General features: G+C 63.6%; 2 non-coding genes across 2 annotated transcripts; both read left to right on the forward strand.

The window, feature by feature from the left end:
* Window positions 1–5,198: 5,198 nt before the first annotated feature.
* On the forward strand, window positions 5,199–5,317 carry LOC131870423 (5S ribosomal RNA). Its single transcript, XR_009368734.1, has one exon. It is a non-coding gene; the product is annotated as a 5S ribosomal RNA (ribosomal RNA).
* Window positions 5,318–11,232: 5,915 nt separating this feature from the next.
* LOC131870424 (5S ribosomal RNA) lies at window positions 11,233–11,351 on the forward strand. The gene has a single exon (XR_009368735.1). It is a non-coding gene; the product is annotated as a 5S ribosomal RNA (ribosomal RNA).
* The last annotated feature ends 84 nt before the right edge of the window (window positions 11,352–11,435 follow it).

Here is an 11,435-nt window from a genome sequence, read left to right on the forward strand (position 1 = left end):
AGCGCTCCTTGGTGCGCACCAATCTTGGGCACCTCGGAGTGCACCATGGCGCCCACCAAGGTGCGCACCCGGGGCAAACCGAGCTCCGACTTCGTGCGCACCTTGGAGCGCACGAAAGGTGCGCACCATGGCGCCCACCAAGGTGCGCAGCCCAGCCAAGGCGTGCGCATCAAGGTGCGCACCCTGGCGAAGGTGCGCACCCGGGGCAAACCGAGCTCCGACTTCGTGCGCACCTTGGAGCGCACAAAGGGTGCGCAACCCAGCCAAGGTGTGCGCACCCCGGGCAAACCGAGCTCCGAATCGTGCGCACCTTGGAGCACACTTCGGAGCCCTCCTTGGTGCGCACCGATGTTGCGCACCTCGGAGCGCACCCGGGGAAAACAATGCAATTAACCCGACTTTCGACTTCGTGGGCACCTCGGAGCGCTCTCGGGTTCGCACCTCGGAGCACACCGAGGTGCGCACCTTTGATGCGCTGCCTTCACCAATTTCCAGAAAAGGCAAGAAAACATTGAGAAGGTGTGCGCACCGAGGTGCCCACCCTGGCGAAGGTGCACGCGAGGTGCGCACCCGGGGCAAACCGGGCTCCGACTTCGTGCACGCCATGCTGCGCACCTTGGAGGGCCATGGTGCGCACCTTGGAGCACACTTCGGAGCGCTCAATGGTGCCCAACCCAGCCAAGGTGCCCACCGCGGCGAAGGTGCACGCGAGGTGCGCACCCGGGGCAAACCGGGCTCCGACTTCGTGCACGCCGCACCTTGGAGCACACTTCGGAGCGCTCCTTGGTGCGCACCAGGGCGCGCAACCCAGCCGAGGTGCCCACCCCGGCGAAGGTGCACGCGGGGTGCGCACCCGGGGCAAACCGGGGCTCCGACTTCGTGCACGCCATGGTGCCCACCGCGGCGAAGGTGCACGCGAGGTGCGCACCCGGGGCAAACCGGGCTCCGACTTCGTGCACGCCGCACCTTGGAGCACACTTCGGAGCGCTCCTTGGTGCGCACCAGGGCGCGCAACCCAGCCGAGGTGCCCACCCCGGCGAAGGTGCACGCGAGGTGCGCACCCGGGGCAAACCGGGCTCCGACTTCGTGCACGCCATGGTGCCCACCGCGGCGAAGGTGCACGCGAGGTGCGCACCCGGGGCAAACCGGGCTCCGACTTCGTGCACGCCGCACCTTGGAGCACACTTCGGAGCGCTCCTTGGTGCGCACCATGGTGCCCACCAGGGCGCGCAACCCCGCCGAAGGTGCACGCGAGGTGCGCACCCGGGGCAAACCGGGCTCCGACTTCGTGCACGCCGCACCTTGGAGCACACTTCGGAGCGCTCCTTGGTGCGCACCAGGGCGCGCAACCCCGCCGAAGGTGCACGCGAGGTGCGCACCCGGGGCAAACCGGGCTCCGACTTCGTGCACGCCATGGTGCGCACCAGGGTGCCCACCGCGGCGAAGGTGCGCACCCGGGGCAAACCGGGCTCCGACTTCGTGCACGCCGCACCTTGGAGCACACTTCGGAGCGCTCCTTGGTGCGCACCAGGGCGCGCAACCCAGCCGAGGTGCCCACCCCGGCGAAGGTGCACGCGAGGTGCGCACCCGGGGCAAACCGGGCTCCGACTTCGTGCACGCCATGGTGCCCACCGCGGCGAAGGTGCGCACCCGGGGCAAACCGGGCTAGGACTTCGTGCACGCCGCACCTTGGAGCACACTTCGGAGCGCTCCTTGGTGCGCACCATGGTGCCCACCAGGCCGCGCAACCCAGCCAAGGTGTGCGCACCAAGGTGCACGCGAGGTGCGCACCCGGGGCAAACCGGGGTCCGGCTTCGTGCACGCCGCACCTTGGAGCACACATCGGGGCGCTCCCGGGTTCGCACCGGCGTTGCGCACCGTGGTGGGCACCTCGGAGCGCACCGTGGTGGGCACCTCGGAGCACACCAAGGTGGGCAGCGAGGTGCGCACCTTTGATGCGATGCCTTCACTAATTTCCATAAAAGGCAAAAAAAAACGAGATTTTAAAATTTCCGTTTTGAAAGATAGTGAGAAAAAGGGAATGCTGGTGCCATCTTGAGCCCGCCCTGGTGCGCAGCCCAGCCAAGGTGTGCGCACCAAGGTGCCCACCCTGGCGAAGGTGCGCGCCCGGGCAATTAACCCAACTTCCAACTTCGCGCGCGCCAGGGTGGGAGCGCACCCAACAACCGGGCCTGGGAAGAGCCAATGCGAGAAACCCCACCAAACGCTCTGACAAAAAAAGAGGGGGCGCTCCAGTAACCCCGCTTCGGAGCGCACCCTGGGCAAACCCAGCGAGGGTGCCCACCCCGGCCAAGGTGCAGGCGAGGTGCGCACCCGGGGCAAACCGGGCTCCGACAACGTGCACGCCGCACCTTGGAGCACACTTCGTAGCGCTCCCGGGTGCGCACCTCAGAGCACACCAAGGTGGGCAGCGAGGTGCGCACCTTTGATGCGCTGCCTTCACTAATTTCCAGAAAAGGCAAAAAAAAGAGGAGATTTTAAAATTTCCGTTTTGAAAGATAGTGAAAAAAACGGAACGCGGGTGCCATCTTGAGCCCGCCCTGGTGCACAGCCCAGGTAAGGTGCCCACCCTGGCAAAGGTGCGCACCCGGGCAATTAACCCTACTTCCGACTTCGTGCGCGCCAGGGTGGCAACCGGGCCTGGGAAGAGCCAATGCGAGAAACCCCACCAAACGCTCCGACAAAAAAAGAGGCGGCGCTCCAATAACCCCGCTTCGGAGCGCAGCCGGGGCAAACCCAGCCAAGGTGCCCACCCCGACGAAGGTGCACGCGAGGTGCGCACCCGGGGCAAACCGGGCTCCGACAACGTGCACGCAGCACCCTTGGAGCACACTTCGAAGCACTCCCGGGTGCCCACCGGCGTTGCGCACCGTGGTGGGCAGCGAGGTGCGCACCTTTGATGCGCTGCCTTCACTAATTTCCAGAAAAGGCAAAAAAAAATGAGATTTTAAAATTTCCGTTTTGAAAGATAGTGAAAAAAACGGAACGCGGGTGCCATCTTGAGCCCGCCCTGGTGCGCAGCCCAGGCAAGGCATGCGCACCAAGGTGCCCACCCGCGGTGCACGCCCGGGGCAAACCGGGCTCCGACTTCGTGCAGGCCGCACCTTGGAGCACACTTCGGAGCGCTCCTTGGTGCGCACCATGGTGCCCACCAGGGCGCACCCGGGGCAAACCGGGCTCCGACTTCGTGCACGCCGCACCTTGGAGCACACATCGGAGCGCTCCCAGGTTCGCACCAGCGTTGCGCACCTTTGATGCGCTGCCTTCACTAATTTCCAGAAAAGGCAAAAAAAAACGATATTTTAAAATTTCCGTTCTGAAAGATAGTGAAAAAAACGGAACGCGGGTGCCATCTTGAGCCCTTCCTGGTGCGCAGCCCAGGCAAGTTGTGCGCACCAAGGTGCCCACCCTGGCGGAGGTGCGCGCCCGGGGCAAACCGGGCTCCGACTTCGTGCACTGCATGGTGCCCACCAAGGCGCGCAACCCAGCCAAGGTGCCCACCGCAGCGAAGGTGCACGCGAGGTGCGCACCCGAGGTGCACACCCGGGGCAAACCGAGCTCCGACTTCGTGCACGCCGCACCTTGGAGCACACTTCAGAGCGCTCCTTGGTGCGCACCAGGGCGCGCAACCCAGCCAAGGTGCTCACCCCGGCGAAGGTGCACGCGAGGTGCGCACCCGGGGCAAGCCGGGCTCGGACTTCGTGCACGCCGCACCTTGGAGCACACATCGGAGCGCTCCCGGGTTCGCACCAGCATTGCGCACCTTTGATGCGCTGCCTTCACTAATTTCCAGAAAAGGCAAAAAAAAAAAAAAAACGAGATTTTAAAATTTCCGTTTTGAAAGATAGTGAAAAAAACGGAACGCGGGTGCCATCTTGAGCCCGCCCTGGTGTGCAGCCCAGGCAAGTTGTGCGCACCAAGGCACCCACCCTGGCCAAGGTGGGTCACGGGGTGGGTCCTAGGGTGGGTAACGGGGTGGGTACTAAGGTGCGTGCCAAGGTGGGTCATGGGGTGGGTGCCAAGGTGGGCACCAGGGTGGGTGTGCACCAACCCTAGCCAGGGTAGGTCACGGGGTGGTTGTCGGGGTGGGCGTCAAGGAGCCAAGGTGGGTGGCAAGTAGCCAAGTTGCGTGCCAAGGTGGGTGTCGGGGTGGGTGCCAAGGATCCAAGGTGGGTGCCAAGGAACCAAGGTGGGTGTCTGGGTGGGTGCCGAGGTGGGAGCCAGGGTGGGTCCCAAGGTGAGTGCAAAGGTGGGTGCCAGGGTCAAGGTGAGTGCCAATGTGGGTTCCAAGGTGCCAGGGTCAGGGTGAGTGCCAATGTGGGTTCAAAGGTGCTAAGTTGGGTGCGAGGTTGGGTGCGAGGGTGGGTGGGTGCCAAGGTGTGCTAGGTGGAAGCCCGGGTGGGTCGGCATCCCATGGGTGTCGAGTTGGGTGCCTGATGGGTGCTTCTTGTCAAGTTTTAGTCGTCGGGACTCATTTCGAGCCTTAGAGGTCGTTTCTTGTCCGGTTGCCCTGTCTTCGACCTGGGAACCCAATTTTGGTCCTCGGGTCCCATTTTTTTTTGTCTCGCATCCCACTTTTGGCCTGTGGCCTTTTCGGGGTCGATTCTCGTTTTGGGCATCAGAGCATGTTTCTTCTCCTAAAACCCAATATTTGTTTATTAAGTCTCGGAACACATTTTTGTTCTCGTGGACCCATCATGGGTCTTGGAACGCATTTGTGGTCCTTGGGTCCCATTTTGCATCCCGAAACTTGTGTTTTGGTGCTTGATCCCTATTTTGGGTGCCCACCTTGCACCAAGTGCGCACCCGGGGCAAACCGAGCGCCTTGGTGCACCGGGGCAAGATCGAGCGTGCACCCGAGGCGCCCCGAACATGCACCAAGGTGCACTCGGCCCACATGTGAGCGCAGGTCGTTGCGCCCGAGGTGGTGTGTGGGCACCGCGTTGCAGACGGGACACTGCACGCACACGACGCCCCGTCCAGGTGCACGCACGTAGGCCGGGCCGGGTGCACACCCGACGCCCTAGCAAGGTGCGCGCACACCGGGCAGGGCTCACACTTGGCGAACGGGGCGCACTTCGCGAGGGAGGGTGTGCACCTCGACGGGGGTGGGTGGCCGGGGTGGATTCGCACGTGGGTCGCGGTTTGCTAAGTACACACTGCGACAAGCTCATAACGGGTGCGATCATACCAGCGTTAGTGCACCGGATCCCATCAGAACTCCGCAGTTAAGCGCGCTTGGGCCGGAGTAGTACTGGGATGGGTGACCTCCCGGGAAGTCCCGGTGTTGCACCCTTTTTTAGTTTTTCGCCGGGCGTCGCAATGCTATTTGAATAAACCTTTTGCCCGTTTGCGTTCTCGTCGGGGCCGGGCCGGGCCGGGGTGCGCTGCCCGCACTACCGCGCGCGCGGGGGCGACACCGAGCGCGCACCCGAGGCGCCCCGAGCACACAGGCCACGGTGCAACCCGGGCGTTGTGCGCGCACCCCGGTGCGCCCGAGGTGCTGCGCGCGCACCCAGGTGAAATCGGTGTGCACCTCGGCCAGTGCGCGCTCGGTCGAGTCGCGCACGTTGGCCAAGGTGCACGGTGATGTTTCTTACTCTAAGGTTCCGCACCAGACGCCCGGGACAGGTGAGCGAAGCTGGGCGGGGCCGGGTGCGCGGCCGGGGCAGGTGCACGCAGCTGGAGAGAGCTTTGGAGCACACCAGAGGTGCGCACCTTGGAGCACACTTCGGAGCGCACCAATGATGCGCTCCATTCAAAAGTTTCCTGAAAAGGCAAAAAAAGTTGAGATTATAGAATTTCCCACTTGAGAGATTGTAAAAAAAAAAAATTTAAAATGAAGGAAACGCGGGTGCCAAGGTGTGCGCGCCCGGGTGCGCAGCCCAGCCAAGGTGTGCGCACCAAGGCGCCCACCCTGGCGAAGGTGCACGCAAGGTGCGCACCCGAGGCAAACCGGACAATTAACCCAACTTTCGACTTCGCGCGCACCTGCGCACCTTGGAGCGCACTTCGGAGCGCTCCTTGGTGCGCACCAATCTTGGGCACCTCGGAGTGCACCATGGCGCCCACCAAGGTGCGCACCCGGGGCAAACCGAGCTCCGACTTCGTGCGCACCTTGGAGCGCACGAAAGGTGCGCACCATGGCGCCCACCAAGGTGCGCAGCCCAGCCAAGGCGTGCGCATCAAGGTGCGCACCCTGGCGAAGGTGCGCACCCGGGGCAAACCGAGCTCCGACTTCGTGCGCACCTTGGAGCGCACAAAGGGTGCGCAACCCAGCCAAGGTGTGCGCACCCCGGGCAAACCGAGCTCCGAATCGTGCGCACCTTGGAGCACACTTCGGAGCCCTCCTTGGTGCGCACCGATGTTGCGCACCTCGGAGCGCACCCGGGGAAAACAATGCAATTAACCCGACTTTCGACTTCGTGGGCACCTCGGAGCGCTCTCGGGTTCGCACCTCGGAGCACACCGAGGTGCGCACCTTTGATGCGCTGCCTTCACCAATTTCCAGAAAAGGCAAGAAAACATTGAGAAGGTGTGCGCACCGAGGTGCCCACCCTGGCGAAGGTGCACGCGAGGTGCGCACCCGGGGCAAACCGGGCTCCGACTTCGTGCACGCCATGCTGCGCACCTTGGAGGGCCATGGTGCGCACCTTGGAGCACACTTCGGAGCGCTCAATGGTGCCCAACCCAGCCAAGGTGCCCACCGCGGCGAAGGTGCACGCGAGGTGCGCACCCGGGGCAAACCGGGCTCCGACTTCGTGCACGCCGCACCTTGGAGCACACTTCGGAGCGCTCCTTGGTGCGCACCAGGGCGCGCAACCCAGCCGAGGTGCCCACCCCGGCGAAGGTGCACGCGGGGTGCGCACCCGGGGCAAACCGGGCTCCGACTTCGTGCACGCCATGGTGCCCACCGCGGCGAAGGTGCACGCGAGGTGCGCACCCGGGGCAAACCGGGCTCCGACTTCGTGCACGCCGCACCTTGGAGCACACTTCGGAGCGCTCCTTGGTGCGCACCAGGGCGCGCAACCCAGCCGAGGTGCCCACCCCGGCGAAGGTGCACGCGAGGTGCGCACCCGGGGCAAACCGGGCTCCGACTTCGTGCACGCCATGGTGCCCACCGCGGCGAAGGTGCACGCGAGGTGCGCACCCGGGGCAAACCGGGCTCCGACTTCGTGCACGCCGCACCTTGGAGCACACTTCGGAGCGCTCCTTGGTGCGCACCATGGTGCCCACCAGGGCGCGCAACCCCGCCGAAGGTGCACGCGAGGTGCGCACCCGGGGCAAACCGGGCTCCGACTTCGTGCACGCCGCACCTTGGAGCACACTTCGGAGCGCTCCTTGGTGCGCACCAGGGCGCGCAACCCCGCCGAAGGTGCACGCGAGGTGCGCACCCGGGGCAAACCGGGCTCCGACTTCGTGCACGCCATGGTGCGCACCAGGGTGCCCACCGCGGCGAAGGTGCGCACCCGGGGCAAACCGGGCTCCGACTTCGTGCACGCCGCACCTTGGAGCACACTTCGGAGCGCTCCTTGGTGCGCACCAGGGCGCGCAACCCAGCCGAGGTGCCCACCCCGGCGAAGGTGCACGCGAGGTGCGCACCCGGGGCAAACCGGGCTCCGACTTCGTGCACGCCATGGTGCCCACCGCGGCGAAGGTGCGCACCCGGGGCAAACCGGGCTAGGACTTCGTGCACGCCGCACCTTGGAGCACACTTCGGAGCGCTCCTTGGTGCGCACCATGGTGCCCACCAGGCCGCGCAACCCAGCCAAGGTGTGCGCACCAAGGTGCACGCGAGGTGCGCACCCGGGGCAAACCGGGGTCCGGCTTCGTGCACGCCGCACCTTGGAGCACACATCGGGGCGCTCCCGGGTTCGCACCGGCGTTGCGCACCGTGGTGGGCACCTCGGAGCGCACCGTGGTGGGCACCTCGGAGCACACCAAGGTGGGCAGCGAGGTGCGCACCTTTGATGCGATGCCTTCACTAATTTCCATAAAAGGCAAAAAAAAACGAGATTTTAAAATTTCCGTTTTGAAAGATAGTGAGAAAAAGGGAATGCTGGTGCCATCTTGAGCCCGCCCTGGTGCGCAGCCCAGCCAAGGTGTGCGCACCAAGGTGCCCACCCTGGCGAAGGTGCGCGCCCGGGCAATTAACCCAACTTCCAACTTCGCGCGCGCCAGGGTGGGAGCGCACCCAACAACCGGGCCTGGGAAGAGCCAATGCGAGAAACCCCACCAAACGCTCTGACAAAAAAAGAGGGGGCGCTCCAGTAACCCCGCTTCGGAGCGCACCCTGGGCAAACCCAGCCAGGGTGCCCACCCCGGCCAAGGTGCAGGCGAGGTGCGCACCCGGGGCAAACCGGGCTCCGACAACGTGCACGCCGCACCTTGGAGCACACTTCGTAGCGCTCCCGGGTGCGCACCTCAGAGCACACCAAGGTGGGCAGCGAGGTGCGCACCTTTGATGCGCTGCCTTCACTAATTTCCAGAAAAGGCAAAAAAAAGAGGAGATTTTAAAATTTCCGTTTTGAAAGATAGTGAAAAAAACGGAACGCGGGTGCCATCTTGAGCCCGCCCTGGTGCACAGCCCAGGTAAGGTGCCCACCCTGGCAAAGGTGCGCACCCGGGCAATTAACCCTACTTCCGACTTCGTGCGCGCCAGGGTGGCAACCGGGCCTGGGAAGAGCCAATGCGAGAAACCCCACCAAACGCTCCGACAAAAAAAGAGGCGGCGCTCCAATAACCCCGCTTCGGAGCGCAGCCGGGGCAAACCCAGCCAAGGTGCCCACCCCGACGAAGGTGCACGCGAGGTGCGCACCCGGGGCAAACCGGGCTCCGACAACGTGCACGCAGCACCTTGGAGCACACTTCGAAGCACTCCCGGGTGCCCACCGGCGTTGCGCACCGTGGTGGGCAGCGAGGTGCGCACCTTTGATGCGCTGCCTTCACTAATTTCCAGAAAAGGCAAAAAAAAATGAGATTTTAAAATTTCCGTTTTGAAAGATAGTGAAAAAAACGGAACGCGGGTGCCATCTTGAGCCCGCCCTGGTGCGCAGCCCAGGCAAGGCATGCGCACCAAGGTGCCCACCCGCGGTGCACGCCCGGGGCAAACCGGGCTCCGACTTCGTGCAGGCCGCACCTTGGAGCACACTTCGGAGCGCTCCTTGGTGCGCACCATGGTGCCCACCAGGGCGCACCCGGGGCAAACCGGGCTCCGACTTCGTGCACGCCGCACCTTGGAGCACACATCGGAGCGCTCCCAGGTTCGCACCAGCGTTGCGCACCTTTGATGCGCTGCCTTCACTAATTTCCAGAAAAGGCAAAAAAAAACGATATTTTAAAATTTCCGTTCTGAAAGATAGTGAAAAAAACGGAACGCGGGTGCCATCTTGAGCCCTTCCTGGTGCGCAGCCCAGGCAAGTTGTGCGCACCAAGGTGCCCACCCTGGCGGAGGTGCGCGCCCGGGGCAAACCGGGCTCCGACTTCGTGCACTGCATGGTGCCCACCAAGGCGCGCAACCCAGCCAAGGTGCCCACCGCAGCGAAGGTGCACGCGAGGTGCGCACCCGAGGTGCACACCCGGGGCAAACCGAGCTCCGACTTCGTGCACGCCGCACCTTGGAGCACACTTCAGAGCGCTCCTTGGTGCGCACCAGGGCGCGCAACCCAGCCAAGGTGCTCACCCCGGCGAAGGTGCACGCGAGGTGCGCACCCGGGGCAAGCCGGGCTCGGACTTCGTGCACGCCGCACCTTGGAGCACACATCGGAGCGCTCCCGGGTTCGCACCAGCATTGCGCACCTTTGATGCGCTGCCTTCACTAATTTCCAGAAAAGGCAAAAAAAAAAAAAAAACGAGATTTTAAAATTTCCGTTTTGAAAGATAGTGAAAAAAACGGAACGCGGGTGCCATCTTGAGCCCGCCCTGGTGTGCAGCCCAGGCAAGTTGTGCGCACCAAGGCACCCACCCTGGCCAAGGTGGGTCACGGGGTGGGTCCTAGGGTGGGTAACGGGGTGGGTACTAAGGTGCGTGCCAAGGTGGGTCATGGGGTGGGTGCCAAGGTGGGCACCAGGGTGGGTGTGCACCAACCCTAGCCAGGGTAGGTCACGGGGTGGTTGTCGGGGTGGGCGTCAAGGAGCCAAGGTGGGTGGCAAGTAGCCAAGTTGCGTGCCAAGGTGGGTGTCGGGGTGGGTGCCAAGGATCCAAGGTGGGTGCCAAGGAACCAAGGTGGGTGTCTGGGTGGGTGCCGAGGTGGGAGCCAGGGTGGGTCCCAAGGTGAGTGCAAAGGTGGGTGCCAGGGTCAAGGTGAGTGCCAATGTGGGTTCCAAGGTGCCAGGGTCAGGGTGAGTGCCAATGTGGGTTCAAAGGTGCTAAGTTGGGTGCGAGGTTGGGTGCGAGGGTGGGTGGGTGCCAAGGTGTGCTAGGTGGAAGCCCGGGTGGGTCGGCATCCCATGGGTGTCGAGTTGGGTGCCTGATGGGTGCTTCTTGTCAAGTTTTAGTCGTCGGGACTCATTTCGAGCCTTAGAGGTCGTTTCTTGTCCGGTTGCCCTGTCTTCGACCTGGGAACCCAATTTTGGTCCTCGGGTCCCATTTTTTTTTGTCTCGCATCCCACTTTTGGCCTGTGGCCTTTTCGGGGTCGATTCTCGTTTTGGGCATCAGAGCATGTTTCTTCTCCTAAAACCCAATATTTGTTTATTAAGTCTCGGAACACATTTTTGTTCTCGTGGACCCATCATGGGTCTTGGAACGCATTTGTGGTCCTTGGGTCCCATTTTGCATCCCGAAACTTGTGTTTTGGTGCTTGATCCCTATTTTGGGTGCCCACCTTGCACCAAGTGCGCACCCGGGGCAAACCGAGCGCCTTGGTGCACCGGGGCAAGATCGAGCGTGCACCCGAGGCGCCCCGAACATGCACCAAGGTGCACTCGGCCCACATGTGAGCGCAGGTCGTTGCGCCCGAGGTGGTGTGTGGGCACCGCGTTGCAGACGGGACACTGCACGCACACGACGCCCCGTCCAGGTGCACGCACGTAGGCCGGGCCGGGTGCACACCCGACGCCCTAGCAAGGTGCGCGCACCCGGGCAGGGCTCACACTTGGCGAACGGGGCGCACTTCGCGAGGGAGGGTGTGCACCTCGACGGGGGTGGGTGGCCGGGGTGGATTCGCACGTGGGTCGCGGTTTGCTAAGTACACACTGCGACAAGCTCATAACGGGTGCGATCATACCAGCGTTAGTGCACCGGATCCCATCAGAACTCCGCAGTTAAGCGCGCTTGGGCCGGAGTAGTACTGGGATGGGTGACCTCCCGGGAAGTCCCGGTGTTGCACCCTTTTTTAGTTTTTCGCCGGGCGTCGCAATGCTATTTGAATAAACCTTTTGCCCGTTTGCGTTCTCGTCGGGGCCGGGCCGGGCCG

The sequence above is a fragment of the Cryptomeria japonica genome, unplaced genomic scaffold (genome assembly GCF_030272615.1).
Source record: "Cryptomeria japonica unplaced genomic scaffold, Sugi_1.0 HiC_scaffold_326, whole genome shotgun sequence".
In the NCBI taxonomy this organism is placed as follows: Eukaryota; Viridiplantae; Streptophyta; class Pinopsida; order Cupressales; family Cupressaceae; genus Cryptomeria; species Cryptomeria japonica.